The sequence below is a fragment of the Protopterus annectens genome, chromosome 3.part0 (genome assembly GCF_019279795.1).
Source record: "Protopterus annectens isolate FY-2018-M chromosome 3.part0, PAN1.0, whole genome shotgun sequence".
Lineage (NCBI taxonomy): Eukaryota > Metazoa > Chordata > Ceratodontiformes > Protopteridae > Protopterus > Protopterus annectens.
In genome coordinates this window covers 1,950,366,622-1,950,382,864 of record NC_056731.1, presented here as the reverse complement: position 1 = coordinate 1,950,382,864, position 16,243 = coordinate 1,950,366,622, and the positions used below count along the sequence as shown (strand labels likewise).

General features: G+C 43.6%; 1 protein-coding gene across 1 annotated transcript in view; it reads left to right on the top strand.

Moving 5' to 3' along the window:
- Positions 1 to 16,243, top strand: part of SETD2 (SET domain containing 2, histone lysine methyltransferase) — a 3,532,865-nt gene that overhangs the window by 1,336,948 nt on the left and 2,179,674 nt on the right. The window lies entirely within an intron of this gene.

Sequence of the window (16,243 nt, the reverse complement as noted above, 5' to 3'; positions counted from 1 at the left end):
ATTGTGCTAGAGCAACATCTTGCTTTTTTCCATTCTGTAAGGTCTGCATTACTCTTTGCTTGTCTACAGCTCTTCCTGATGCTGTAAAACTATTGGGTGAGCCACTGCATTTCCTGTCTCATGCTGTTGATTTACACATGACAGTTAGAAGAGGCTTTCAAAAAATTCTTAGAATCTGGTACTGAAAGCAGGTGTAGCCAGCCTGAGACTATAGAATGATGGTTCATAGAGTATGATCTAGACAACTTAGGGTTACATTAATGACCTAGGCATTGAAATAACCGGCTGCGGGTTGAGGAAGAATAATATGATTCCTGCTTACCCCTATTGGGAAGTATTGTTGGAGCTCTTAATGTGGATGTGCACTTCATCTGGCACAAAGATGGAGACTGGAGATGGGTGGAGCTGTCTGCCTCTAAGAGGTGGAATTTAGGTCTAGTATCACTTGGTGGAAGTCGTTAGCAAAGCCCTTGCAGTTCTTCATTGTTTGTGAAGTCTTGGAACCTTACAGACATGGACAGGGAATGTTAAGACTTAAGAAGAATCCCTTGGATATGGCTGAGTTAATGATGGTTATGCTGTGGTCATGCTGCAGCCCCACAAAGGAGCGAGAGGGTGCTGTGTGCTAACAGCTGTGGCAATCAGCAAGTGAAGAGGAGGATTAAAATGTTATGGGATGGGGATTGACATAATGGTTGTGGTCTTAACCTCATAAAGGGTTTGATTTTTGACCTCTAGTTATTAGCTAGGCTTGTAATAGTCTGCAGTCTTTCAGCCTAGTATTTACCTAGGAATCTAGAGACTGGAGAAGTTCTGTTCTAAATTTGGCAAGACTAATGCCTGTTCCCTCATCTGTGTTACAGACTGATTTTCATTTAAATCGCTGCTGCAGTAGTCCTTAATTCTAGCCACGTAGCTCCTAGGTGTCCCCCTACTTCCAGTCTGGCTTTGAGTACAGGATCCATTTTACCTCAGTGTAATGTTTGTCTGGCCCCTGGTATGTGTTTACATTGCAGCATAGTAGGCTTCTGCCTGTCATTCATATCAGAATTTTGATGCATTTTGTAGCAGAGGCCTCAAATCCTTTTATTGAGAACAGTGTTTCCATCTTCAGATGTCATGGTCTGCTAGCTTTGGAGCTAAGGATACAGGTAAGTATCCCATTGAGGTATCTTTTCTTTCCCTTTGCTTTACTACTTTGCACTGGCATTATTGATTGTTTTATTTAGATAGCATTATTTCTGGGCCCTGAAAGGAGAAATGCATGCGTGTTAGACTGTTTATACCCACAGACTGCAAGAGTAGTTTTAATTTTTTTTTTTTTTTTTATTTGGGCACTGGCTCACATTCAGAGATGTGATGTCTAGCAGGGGATTTGCCACTAAACCCCCTTGCATTAGGTTGTTTCCTACAGGCATACCTTGAAAAGGCTGTGTGGGTCTTGGCACTGTCTGCTATGGCATCTGCCAGGATGTCTTTCCTCTAACCTCCTCAGACTTGGGAGACACTGGCATCCAGCAACCCACTTAGTCTGAGTGTGTTGGTTCCTGTGAGATTCTTTCACTTCCCTGGGCAGGACATGTACTGTTCTGCAGACCACTGGAGGTGCCTCTTTGGAGGTTGCCCTGCCTGTGGAACCAGCCACATCTGATTGAAGAGATCCACTAGAGGATTCTTAATTGCAGTGAGTTTAGTCAGTGGCAGTGATGCACTAGGCAGCACACTTGCCTTTGGTGCTGGAAGACTAAAAGGTTGTTAGTTTTATTCCCACTCCAGGTGATTTTTTTTGACAGTTTTATTATATTATAACTTTTCACATAGGACATTAAAAGAAAAGAACAATTATATTAGCATGCTCCTTTGAAATGTAATTCGTCTATCCTAGCCCATTTTGTACCCAAGGCAGTATTATATATTCTCTGAGCTCCTGCTACTGAATTCACACCTTCTGTACCAAATATTTTCATAAATTTCTTCAAAAACCTGCTCTTTTGTATTTTCCCTTCTAGGTCCCCCAGATACATCAGTGTTGCAAATCAAATTCTAGTCCCAACCTGTAAGAAGTATTCCCTGCTGAAAGCTAATTATTTCTCCCACAATTTTCTTAAGTTCCATTGTAGCAGTTTTAGTTGGAATATAAATACACGCAAGTGTAATCCTGCTCCCTTGTCAGTAACTCATTGCTACTACGAATCTACCATTATTATCTTTTTTCCCCTCTTCTGTCACTGTTGGAGCTCCTGTAGCAGTTAATATAAGTAGCTTCCCTTATCTTTTGTCTGAGATATTCCACAGAATAACCATCCTGAAATCCTTTTTTGTCAAATTCACATGCTCAATTCTTTCCAAGTTTGTCCCCTGTAGCGTAGTTATTTGCACTCTGCATTTCTTAATATAGTTTACTGTTCTTTCTTTTTTGTATATACCTATGAGGCCTTTCATGTTCAAAGGTAGTATGGAAAGTGTTGCCATTATGATAGGTTATTCCCACCTTTTATGTAGAACACTTTTTAATTTTTAGTTTCAGTTTTTGTTACATGCATACAATAATGTTTGGCAGGTTGATCTTTTATACATTTTCTTCTTGTTTCCATTTAAATCTGTCACATTTTCCAAAACTTTTTGTTTTAATGAGAACTCTCGTACAAAAGAACACCCTCCCGTTTAACCTTATCAATAGAAACAGTTGTCACAGATTGACAGCTGCATTCGTAGGTTTTAATTGACATATAACTGTTACCCATGCCAAGATTGATGGTGTAGCCTTTGCTTCTGCTTACACTAAGTGCTGTCTTTATCTGCCTTATCTTTATTCCTCTCCCAGATGTAGAAAACAACTTCAATGCTTTCAGAAAACATCATCTGATATTGTTAATCCTTGTTCATTCCTTACGTGTGGGTAGTTGGTTCCGACCTCGGAACCCAGCCGGCCATCTTCCAAGCTCGCGCCATCTACAAACTCTCGAGCTAAACTCTTACCCCGAATTCCCCTCTCCCTGTTACCCCAGATTCCGTTTGCCGCATCGCCATTTGGTCATGTCAAGCTACTTCTCTTGTGCAAAGTACAATATTTGTCTTCATACCCAAGTTCTAAGACAGCTTTTTTCACAAAAAAGTTATTGGATAGTTCTCTTATCTTATCGCATTTAGTGACAACCTTTTTCGAATTCTTTTCATCTCTTCTTACTGCGAGGTAATTCCTTTTTTTTTACCATCGTTGGTAAATCCCTTTCCTTTTTACTTTTAGGTATTTCTTGTACCATTGCTGGTATTTTTCTGTTTTCTCCTCCTTTCCTTCTAAGCATGGCAGATAAAAAAGGTAGTCCAGGGTTTAAAAGATGTTTGGATTGTGGCCATAAATTACCTACTTCTGATGCACATTCCCTATGTGTCTACTGCTTGGGTGTGCCTCACTTGACATTTGACCCGCCTTGTGGGATTTGTAAGAACTTCTCAAACAGGAAGCTAATTGAAAGGAAAAATAAATTTATATTGAAGGGGCAACTTAAATCACCCTTTTCAGAGGCTATTTCTGGATCGCGGAGGCTTCAACCCCTCCAAGACCCCATAAGAAAAAGAGCGATGAACAAAAAAAGGCCAAGTCTCTTCTTTCGTCCCTAGCTGGGGACTCTCAGGAACCTAGACTTAAGAAAGCTAAGCTTTCCAGTTTGGATTTGACTTCAGCTCCAGCGCTTTCGGTGCCTAAACCTTGAGCACCGAGGCCATTGGCGACTTAGGCACCAATTAGTGTGCCCCATACCATATCTGTACTGAGGAGCTCCTCTGTTCAGACACCCTTACCAGCACCGAATGTTCATTCGATGCGGACTGTTACGATGCCGATGGATGTTTTGACGCCCATTCCTTTATCGGATATGACAACTTACCCGGTACAGACTACCTTCTCTGTACTGACCATTCAGTTTTCATCACTGATGTTTTCAGCTCAGGCCTTGGCGCCGACAACCACTTCAGTACTGACCTCATCGTCGGTGCAGACTATGCCTTCGGCACTGATGATTTCCTCGGTACAGACACCAGTAGTTCAGACCATTACAGCTCTGTTGTTTTCAGTGCAGACCTCCCCCTTGGTGGGCACTGAGCTTGCTCCGTGCTTGGATAGACCTGACTCTCCCTCAGCCATGTCCGTGAAATCCACTAGAAGCCTCTCTGACCATGATGTATTGTCTTGTGGATCAGTTGCTTTTGGCCAGAGGTATCCTGCCCCCCAGGACCTATCCTTCCTCATGAGGTGATCACCCTTTACCAAAGACCCCTACTTATTCTCCTCCTTCATTGCCTTTGAAGCCCCCTTGATATAGCACAGTCTTCCCCACTACGGTTCCCTTTATGAACCTCACCAGAGCCGCGGTTCCTTTGTGGCAGGAGAGTCTTGCCACATCCCAGGATGTTATCTGTGGCATACGTACTTTGGCATTTCACAGCCATCCAGGGACTCCAGGTCGGCAGGCTGAGTCACTTGGGCAAGGGGGTGACCCCTGCCATGGGTCCCCACCCCTCTTCAGGTGGACCGGCCTTCCAGCTAATGGAGAAGGCTCTTGCGTCGGTTGGCAATCCTGTGCTATCACTTTCCTCGCCCTCCTCTGGACCACAGTGTACACAAGCCACTCCTAGTGGACACTGGGCGCAAGGGCCTCAGGACATACTCCCACAGGAGACTCCTTTTGCACCGTCTTCCCCAGCTTCTCCCTCTGAGGATAATCATCAAAAGGGCTTGTGCAAGAGGAAGCACATGGACTCCACAGAGGAGTCCCTTACTGAAGACATGGACTTTGATGGAGAAGGGTCCCCTCAATCACCCTCTGAGGGTATCCTTTGGTGATATCCTTGAAATCTTTAAACAGAGAGGTGAAAGACAGCCCTCTAACCCGACCTCTCTAGAGTCTGTGTTTGTGCAGGCCTTTTGTGCCTGGCCCCTTACCTCCTGGGTTACTAAACCTGCCAACAAACTTGTCAGGCTCATCGTGTAGTGTGCATGGAAGGCTCCTGACACCGTTGAGGCCAGTCCCCGGAGGCTAGATAACATTTTGTTCCCTCCTGCTAGTAATCCCCATTGGTCCAAATGTCTTCCTGTAGATGCCTTGGTGGTGGCGGTCGCAACTAAAAAGGACCTGGTGGAAGAAGAAAGCCAGACTGTCCATCTGCCCAACAGAGTCCCAGGCTCTGGACAGAATAGGGAAGCGTATCTTTGCATCAGTGACCTTTGCAGTCAGGTCCCTGAACTATATGGCACATCTTACCAGGCTTCAAAGAGACTTAATTTCTGAGCTCTCTGAAACTGTGGCTGGAGCTGTCTCTGAAGTCCATGACAAAGTGGCCTCTCAGCTAGCCACCATCGAATCGATGTCTAACTCCTCCATGCGCCTGATATCTCGCGCATCAGAAGGAGCAGCGGGTTCAGGCATTGTTCTGAGATGCCATGCCTGGATGTGCTTGTGTAATTTCGTGGAACCCTTAAAGGCTTCATTTCTCAACGCTACCATTGAAGCTTCTTCGGTCGGACCCAAGGTTAAAAGCATACTGGCCAGATGTGAACAGGACGGTAAGACACTTTCTGCTCTGGGTGTCCATTATTCTTCCCCTCAACTGGCTTTCTCCAGAAACCAGAAGTGGGAAGATAAGGCACAAAATGTCTCAAGGTTCTTTCCATGACACAGAGGCCAAGTTCTCCCCTAGAGGCAGAGCAGAAAACTCTCAGGGAAGACGTCCCTTTCGGGGCAGAGAGGGTCTGCGTAACCAGGGTTCCAGGGATTCTTTCCCTGGCCAATCCTACCAGCGCTCATGAAGAGCAGTCCAACTGCTTTCCTCTGGAAGTGGTTGGGAGTTGTTTCTCTTTGTACCCTTCTGCCTGGCTAACCATTACCGCCGATTCTTGGATACAAAGGATAATAACCAGAGGTTATCATATCCCCTTCGACCTTTGCCTCGCTCCCCTAACAAGCTTACCTAATGTTCCATCCGGTCAAAGTGAAGAAGCAGCATTAGAGATTTCAAAGCCGTTAAGAAAGAGAGTCCTCCTAATAGTCCCTCCAGACCAGATAGGCTCCGGATTCTACTCAAGACTATTTTTGGTGCCAAAAAAAGCGGGGACTGGAGACCAATTTTGAATCTCAGTGTATTGAACAAGTTTGTAAAGGTACAGAAATTCCATATGGTCACAATACAGTCTATCCTTCCGCTTTTGGCAAAAGACGATTGGATGTGCTCTATAGATCTTCAAGATGCGTACTACCACATAAAAGTGGACAGACCATCAAGAAGATTCCTTCGCTTCCATGTGGGAGCCAGTCATTACCAGTTCAGAGTGCTGCCCTTTGGACTCTCTACAACCTCCAAAGTGTTCACAAAGTGCATGGCAGTCATCACAGCTCACTTGCGGTTACAAGGATTCCAAGTGTTTCCATACCTAGACGACTGGCTCATCTCTGCCCCCACCAGACATCTATTGGAAGAAGCCCTGGTATACTCTCTTCTCACTGCAGAAAGGCTAGGCATCACCATAAACTGGCTAAAATCCAATCTCACCCCTTCTCAGTCCACAGAATTCATAGGGGTCATCTTGAACACAGAATTGCAGAGCATCCATTCCGGAGCACAGAATTGTAAGGATAAAGCAGCAACTGATTCCAGTCCTTTCAAGGGAGAAAATCCACAGCTCATTATGTTCTCCAGTTGTTGAGTTCCATGGCAGCCTCCATTACTATTGTCCCCCTAGCCAGGTTTCACATGAAGCTTCTACAATGGCTACTCTCAACCAATGGTATCCCTTTCAGTACCCTCTTTCAGCCAAGATTTGGGTAACTCACAGGTGCAAGCAGGATTTAAATTGGTGGATGGCGCACAATCCATCACAATGGTCTGTCCCCTTCTCCCCCCAACATCCCAAGGCTACAGTGACCACGGACGCCTCCCTGATGGTCCGGGGGGGTGGCTATTTCAGGGACAGATTGTCCAAGGTACTTGGTCCAAAATGGAGGCCCATCTGCATATAAATGTTCTAGAGCTGAGGGCGGTGCTTTTGCTGTTGCAAGCATTCCATCCCCTGCTGCCGTCTGGGACTATTGCGATACAATCAGACAACATGGCGGTGGTCTGGTACATCAACAAACAAGGTGGAACCAAATCTTACCCACTCTGTCGAGATGCCATGAGGATATGGCAATGGGCAATGGCTACCGGCCGCTTTCTTCTAGCAACGCACATTCCTGGGAGTTCCAACGTGATAGCAGACAGACTCAGAAGGTGTATTCTACAACCTCACGAGTGGTCCCTGAATCCTTTGATAGCAGTGGAGATTTTCAGTCTTCCTTGCTGCGACCTCTTTGCGTCCCCGAAAAACTACAAATGCAGCAACTAGTTTGCCCTGATTCCCCCTTCCGGACAGTCACCCAGCGATGCTCTAGTCCACGATTGGCCCTCACGTCTACTTTATGCATTTCCACCTCTTCCCCCTCATTCCCCAGTTTCTGAAGAAAGCCCGCCGGTTGAAGAGCAAAGTAATCCTCATAGCACCATACTGGCCTCATCATATTTGGTTCCCCTTCCTTTAGCCTCACCTGCTAGATCAACCGTGGATTCTCCATCCAACCCTGGGGTTGATCTCCCATCCGCAGAATCTGATTCACCCCAATTTGAGCAGCCTGAAGCTCGCAGCTTGGTTCCTCCAATTCCTTTGATTGCCAGGCAGAATGATTGATCTTTGCCATTACGTGACATTTTTATTGCATCTCAGAAGTCTTCCATCAGAATTACATATCTCAGCAAGTGGAAAAGATTTACTATTTGGCTGAAAGAAAAACGGGTAGATCCTTTTTCAGCACCAGTGTCGATAGTACTGGAACATCTGTCTACCTTATTTCAATCCAGTCCTATCTGCCTCCACCATTAGAGGTCATTTGGCCGCAATATCTAATTTTCATGATGGTGTCCAAGACTCTTCTCTTATGTCGCACAGATTATGCAAGACTTCCATAAAAGGTGTGAATCATCTGAAACCCCCTTTTAGAAAACCTACTCAACCATGGGGGACTGGTCATTAGTCCTACAAGCTTTGACAATGCCACCTTTTGAACCAGCTTCTTCTTGTGACCTCATATATTTGTCATGAAAAACCTTGTTTTTGGTCCCCATTACTTCTGCCAGACTTATCTCTGAGCTTCAAGTCTTATGCATAAAGAGACTATATTTGATTTTTCATAGAGTGTGTCATTGAGAACTAATCCTTCCTTTCTGGCCAGAACCATTGAATTGCCAGTTTTCTTTCCCAGTCATTTAAACAGAGGAGCGTATTGCCTACATACCCTAGATATTCACAGGCAAATTTGCTTCTACTTGAACAGGACTAAGGCTTCTCGTAATTCAGAACAGTTATTTTTGGCCTATTCTGGGCTTGGATTAGGATGTGCTGTTGCTAAGCTCACATTGGCTAAATGGTTAAGACTTCATAACCTTCATGTATAGAAAACGTAATATCCCATTAACTATTACCATAAAGGCTCATTGTACAAGGTCGGTGGCAGTTTCTGCTGGCTTCCATGCCAGAGCCTCTTTACATGACATTTGTGCAGCAGCAACTTGGGCTAGTCCTCATACCTTCATCAATCATTACAAGTTGGATTTGGCCTCCAGGGGAAGAGCATCTTTTGGTTCTATGGTGCTCCGGAATGTCCTTCCATAAGAGCCTCCCAGGAATAAAGGTAGCTGGGGACTCTGTTCCACACGTAAGGAATGAACGAGGATTACCAATATCTGATAAAGAAGTTATGTCTTACCATAACGTTCCATCTGTATTGTTGATCCTCGTTCAGTCATTATGACCCTCCCTCCTTCCCCCTCCTGTGGCTTTTAGTGGATCTCAACATCCGGTTCTGTTAGGTCATTTGACCAGAGGTAGCCTCTACCTTCTTTTGACTTGCAAACTCAATCTGAGGTAACAGGGAAAGGGGAATTCTGGGTAAGAGTTTAGCTCGAGAGTTTGTAGCTGGCGCCAGCTTGGAAGATGGCTGGCTCAGTTCCAAGGTCTGAACTGACTACCCCACAAGTAAGGACTCAACGAGGATCAACAATACAGATGAAACATTATGGTAAGACATGACTTCTTTTTTTAGTAATTGAAAGAAGAAAAAACTCTGTTTTTATTGCCGTCTTACTAGACTACCTTCATACATGTCAACCAGAGTTGGCTTAATGGTTAAGGTGCTTACTTGGCATACACAAAGTACACTTTGATTCTCACCATTGGGAAATTGGCTAGGCTTAAATGACCTACAAGGTCAGCTAGCCTAGTACGTACTTATAACCTAAGATGCACAGTTGCTTTCAGCTTACAAGTCTGTTGCACTGTGAACATTTATTTGCTAAAAGAAAACTTAATTATGTTCAGTGTTCTTGTATTTGCTTGGTTCTGCTTAAAACCTGATGTTCTTCGTGTTTCACTGTTGCAGTCATTGCATTTGGGTAGTCTGCTGGCAGGTTGCCCTCAGTTGGCCTGAATTCCAAAGTCTTGGGTCCTGCGTCAGTTGCTGTCTTCTCTTCCATGACGTCAGGGGTATAACATATGCAGCTGACGCCATTTTCTTCAGTCATTCTTGCCGCTGTTCCCGAAGCAGAAGCATTTCGCAAGTGTCAGTCGGCCAACTACTGAAATATTTGAGTTTGAGTTTCAGAACCAAAGTCTTCACTAAAGCTAAGTACCCCGTTGGGGAAACTTTTTTCTTGCTTTTTACCGAGGTCAGAAAAAGTTAATTGTATTACTTGTGGGAAGCAAATACCTCATAAGGATTTCCATTTATACTGTATTCCTTGCCTAGGCCCTGATCACAACATGCCTGGCTGTCGGTTTTCTGCTGGATTTAACCAACGCACTATTAAGCGTCGGTATATTTTTGCATCAAAGTATTTTGGAAACTGATTTAAATACCCAGAAATGTCGTCTGATAGCAATCCAACTACCAGAGTACATAACGCAAAGAAAAGGACAGAGAAAGGCAGTCGAGATCCAAAACCGACAAAGCTTCTCCTAAGCCAGTCGCTGGTTCGCCGGTACTCAGGTGCTTTCGCAGCCCCTGATACCCGCTACCTTCAAGTCGCAGGCGTGGAGTCCGGCATGCCACAAGATACTCAAGGTATTGGACCGATGGATGTATCTCCCTCAGATGGGTCCGGAGCCGCTGAGCAGGCACCGGCTTCTGAGGGTGTATTCAGACCTCAACACTTGTATATCAAACCGACGACAGCTGCAAAACCAAAGACAAAAGCAACTTCTAAAACTAAGAAACTGACACATGAGCCACGTGCACAGGTCTCTATGCCTAAAAAAACTGATCAAAATGGCTGAAGACCTTAATACTTTGATCAGGGGTACCCACTAGGCAAGACACTAATTATGAATCTTCAGATCAGGGTTCTATTTCTTCTGATTCCTCTTCTGATCAGGAATTATCTATACCTCCCTATGAGGATTCTGATACTGAGGAGTCTATTCCATCTGCATCTCCTCCTGAGGATTATTCATTTGGAGAAACCTTGCATACTTTGAGGGAGCATTTTCACTGGGAGAGTCAAGACTTCTCAGAATCAAAAAAGAGGCTCAGGGATATCCTTCTCCCTCAGCACAAGCCTTTAGCCATTCCCCCTGTTTTAGACATTGAGGATGATGTTTTTTCGGAGTCAAGCTTGACCCCTGACTCTCTACCTCCGGCTCCCAGTAAGCCTGACAGATATTACAGGGTTCCTGACTCGCATACATTTTTATTTAGAAACCCTGCTGCTGATTCTGAAACTATTTCAAAGGGTCCATAGGGAATTAAGGCCTCAACAGCAAAACATCCTACACCCTCTAACAGAGATTCAAGGGCACTAGACAGATGGGGGGAAAAGGTTTATACATCTGCAACCTTGGCAATCAGGGCCTTAAACTGTCAATTTCATATGTTTAAGTACAAACAACATGTTATGGGATTGCTGAAACAGAAAATGTTGATTTCAGAATGTGCAGAAAATAAAGAATTGCAGGAACTATTGCATGCAGCTGAACAAGTTGGAAAGCATACTTGGCAATGTGGTTTGATTCCTTAGAGGCCTCCTGCAGGGCCACAGTTACTGGATCTGTCATTAGGAGGCATGCCTGGTTAAAGGAACAAAATTTGCCTGATCATGTTAAAGCTAAATTGCTAGATGCACCTTTACAGCATGATTCTTTGTTTGGTATTAAGGTACAAGAGCTTTTAAAGAAAATGGAAGACAAAGCTAAGTCTATGCAAACTGTTAAAGACTTCTTACAAATGCAGCCACCAAGATTCAGTAGACACTGGCCTACAAAAATCTGGTCCTTTCCTGTGTCAGACAGAGCTCAAAGCGGCAAATCCAGAAGCCCTAAGGGTTCCAGATACCAGGCGCAAAATTCATGCAGGTCAAAACAATGGGCCGTGTCCACCTCCAAATCTGGAGGAGATAAAGCGCAAACCTACAGAAAGCAATCCCAATGACTTCCCTCTGTCTACACCAAGCACTTAACTTTTGGCAGCACCCATAGGGGAATAATTTGCACTTTTCGCTCAAAATTGGCAGTTAATAACCCAAGGCAAGTGGATACTAAACATCGTATCACAGGGATACAGATTCCATTTCCACACACTGCCAATGGCAAATGGTTGGCCAGATCTGCCAAAAAATCAATGGACAGAGGCACAGAAATAGGTTACATCCCTAATGGATATGGGGGCCATTCAGACAGTACCAGAACAGGAAAAAGGGCAAGTTTTTTACTCAAGGCTGTTCTTGGTACCCAGAAAAGACAAGGCCTGGCTGCTAATACTGGATTTATCAATTTTGAACACATACCTGCACATTCCAAAATTCAAAATGCTAACTTTACAGCAGCTTCTGCCCATGCTGGGCAAGAATGCTTGGCTGGTAACTTTGGACCTAAAAGAGGCATACCTGTATGTCCCAATAAGACAGTCGTGCAGAAGATACCTCAGATTCAAGGCTGGCTTAATGCATTACCAATTCTCTGCACTGCCCTTTGGCTTCTCTATTGCGCCCATGGTCTTTACAAAGTGCCTGGTAGCAGTAATTGCATTTTGCAGACAAAGAAGTATACAAATACATCCTTACTTGGGCGACTGTGCAGAGAACAAGGACACTCTTCGACACCTGGCATTTGTGAAAAGGCTTCTAACATGCCTAGGGTGCACAATAAACGAAAAGAAATCACAACTGGTACCCTCTCAAAAGATAACATTCCTGGGTGCAAGCTTGGATACAACTGCCCAGATGGCTTACCTCACGCCAGACAAGCAAAGTCAACTGACTACTTACTTGAAACTAATGGCAACAAAAACCCAGTCTTCTGCAAGACAAATTCCAGGCTCTGGGCTTCATGGCATCCTGCATCCTACTAATTCCGTATGCAAGACTGCATATGAGGAAACTTCAGTGGTACCTAAAATGTTTATGGAGTCAACATTCACACAGTCTGGAAACAATTATTCCTCTCATTCCCTGCCTGAACGGGAGTTTCTGTGGTGGGCAAAGGCATGTCACCAAAGCATGGGACTGCCCTTCACTCTACCACCTGCCAGCCAAACCTTAACAGACGCATCAGATTATGCCTGTGGGGCCCACATGGCAGGAAGATGCATTCAGGGCTTATGGGCACTAAAGCAAATGCATCTACATATCAACCAGAAAGAGATGCTAGCTGTTGAAAATACCCTAACAGCCTTCAAGGACTTACTTCATCTAGGAAACCTACTGATAAAGACGGACAATACCACAGTCATGTGGTATATAAACAAGCAAGGGGGCACACACTCATACCCCCTTTGCAGATTAGCCATGGCACTGTGGGACACAGCTTTGACCTACGAAATACATCTTCAAGCTCAATTCCTGCCAGGAAAACAAACACTAGCAGACGTTTTAAGCAGAAACCTTATGGTTCCCCATGAGTGGAAACTAAATCCACACGTCTTCAGCATGATAACAGAGAAATGGGGGAGCCCAGACATAGATCGATTTGCTTCTCCTCAAAATTATCAGTTGAAAAGATTCTGCACAAATACTTATAACAAACACGCATGGAAAGTGGATGCCCTATCCTTCAGTCGGAAAAACCTATCTATTTACACCTTTCCTCCTCTGCCTCTTCTACCCAAGGTCCTCCTAAAAGTCAGACAAGAGAAGCCAAAGATGATATTAATTGCCTTGGACTGGCCCCGCTAATACTGGTACCCATTCCTAAGGAACTTGTCTCAATACCCAGCTTGGACCTTGCCTCAAATACCACAACTACTATCCTAGCAAAACTATCAGATCATGCACAAACAACTACAGGCTCTGAACCTGGCAGCATGGCTAATCATGTAGTCATACAAACAACACCTCTCAGTAAAGCTGTGATGGATGTCATTTTGGAAGCCAGAAGGCCTAGTACTATAAAATCTTATGCTGACAAATGGAAGAGATTCTGTGCTTGGAATCAAGCACAAGGAACTGATAAAGCAGAACCAAATATTCCTCGGATATTACAATACTTAACTGAGATGCTTGACAAAGGCCTATCTTTCTCATCAATCAAAATCCATGCCTCTGCCATTTCGGCTCATTACAATACAGAGCCACCAATCTTTTCTCATCCTTTAGTAAAAGCAGTATCTTAGAGGAGGCAAAAATTTAAGGCCTCCTAGAAGATCACCATTACCTGCATGGGACCCCAATTATGTGTTGGAAAAGCTCACCCTGCCTTCATTTGAACCAGCTGCTACCGCTGATCTAAAGTTCTTATTGAAAACAGCTCTGCTACTAGCAATTACTTCAGCAAGAAGAGTTTCGGAGCTACAGGCCCTCATGGCTGTAGAGCCTTTCATCATATTTTACCCAGTCAGGGTATCTCTGAGGACAAATCCTACTTTTATGCCTAAGGTGGTTTCCAGTGTGGCTCTTAACCAAACGATTCATCTGCCAACCTTTTATCCAAATCCGCAGAACAAGGGGGAGAGAATTCTGCAGTCCTTGGACGTACACAGACAGCTAAGATTCTACTTGAGCAGGACTAAAGCTCTAAGAAAAACTGAGCAATTACTAGTGACATATGCTGCAGGATCAGAAGGCAAGGCTATTTCAAAGCAGACAGTAAGCCACTGCATCCGTTTCTGCTACTTACGCCATGGTAAACGTGTGCCTTAAGGGCATTAGGTCTCATTCCACCAGAGCTGCAGCTACTTCAGCAGCCTTTCTCAGGGGAGTACCAACCAAAACCATTTTAGAGGCTGCTACTTGGAGTTTTGTTCACACCTTTACAAAGCATAATCATTTGCCTCTCTACTCTAAATCCAGTGCAGGCTTTGCCACTGCAGTTCTGTAGGGCCTTATAGCTGCTCCTAATGCTGTTTAGCTCCTGCCTCCCAACCATAGCTTTGGGATTCTACCCAAATGTAATGACTGCAACAGTGAAACATGAAGAACATAGTACAGTTGTGTACACTTACCATAAATGTAGATGTTAGAGTGTATTCACTGTTGCAGTCCAGGTTACCCTCCCACCATCCCCCTGTCATTCTGGAGTTTCTTTCCTTCTCCATCTTCTACAACCTATGTGGTGTATTTGCTTGTAGATGAAGGTAAAGTTTATATTGATGCATGCATGTATGTGTGTATATGTATATATATATATATATATATATATATATATATATATATATATATATATATATGTATATATAAATATATAGATGTATATATATATGTATATGTTTTTTGCTACCTTTTTGGGGGCACCTGACATCGGGGGGCAAGAAAACTAAAACAGATGGCGTCGGCTGCATGTTTTATACCCCTGACAACCTGATGTCATGGAAAAGGAGACAGTTACCGACGCAGGACCCAAGACTTTGGAATTCAGGCTGACTGAGGACAACCTGTCAGAAGATTACCCAAATGTAATGACTGCAACAGTGAATACACTCGATCATCTACATTTATAGTAAGTGTACACAACTGTACTATATTAGGTTAATCCAAGGGTCTTAACCTAGTCATTTTGTTGGCAAAAATAAGGAAAAGCATATTACTTGTATCATGCTCTGTATAATTTTACAATACGTCTCACCTCAACAACCTACGATTATGGCTTAACTTAAAAATGCTTTTGTCCAGGCTTTCTTCTGTTATCACATTACAGTGCCTACATTCCATAAAACTAAACAAGAAAGAAGGGAAAAAAAAAACATTTGTTTACTTTAGCATCCCTATAACACAAGTGTAAGTGCTTTACTGTATAACATGCAGTATTGATATGTTCTATAAAAATACTGTTAAGAACAAAAATTGTTTTCACTTGGTTACCTGTTACCTTCCTCTTCCCCTCTCCTTAATGTCCTAAACATTTATGACATGGGGTAGGGCATATACTTTGGAGTCCCCTACTAGTTTTACAAAATCAAAAAAGTCCAGTAGTTCCAGGTTTTCTTGTTCCATCATATTTCACAAATGTGATGGATGCTTTTTTAATCATATGCTTATTCATTAATTCATGAGTTGCTGGCTTTCTTCCTGTTTATCTCCATCCCTGAGCTCCAGTCTGTGGTTCATTTTCAGTGTACTCCTGGTTCTTTCAGTCAACTTCTGTGTTTTTCTCCATCTCAAGCATTTTCATTTTGGAACACTGGAAAAGGTTTCACTGGAATAGTTTCTCTCTCAGCTTTATCCAGAAAGATAAGTAGAGTCCCCTTTTGTTAGCTCACTTTTTGTTTGACAATTTTTTGTATTTCCTCTGTAGCATGTTCTGCATCAAAAAATAAATTTGGCTGTTCTGGAAAAATTATTCTGAACATGGCTAGATACAGCAACTTGAGTCAACATTCGCGGATTGCGGCAATAAATTGACTCCTGGTCTGCCTGATGTGTACAGTGTGCATTTATTTTCCACAAACATTCTACTGTCCCCAAGATACAGCAACTTGAGTCAACATTCGCTGATTGCTGCAATAAATTGACTCCTGTTCTGCCTGATGTGTAGTGTGCAATTATTTTCCACAAACATTCTACTGTCCCCAACTTTTAGAACATTGTCCTGCTACAGTTTTGTCAGAATCCACTCTTTCTGTTGGTAGGATTATATATTTACTATTAGCTGCTTCATTATGGCCATGTTTGGAGCCATACCTCTCAACCTGGAAACATCAAGAATTTGGACAAAGGCCCATAAAAATAGGTACAA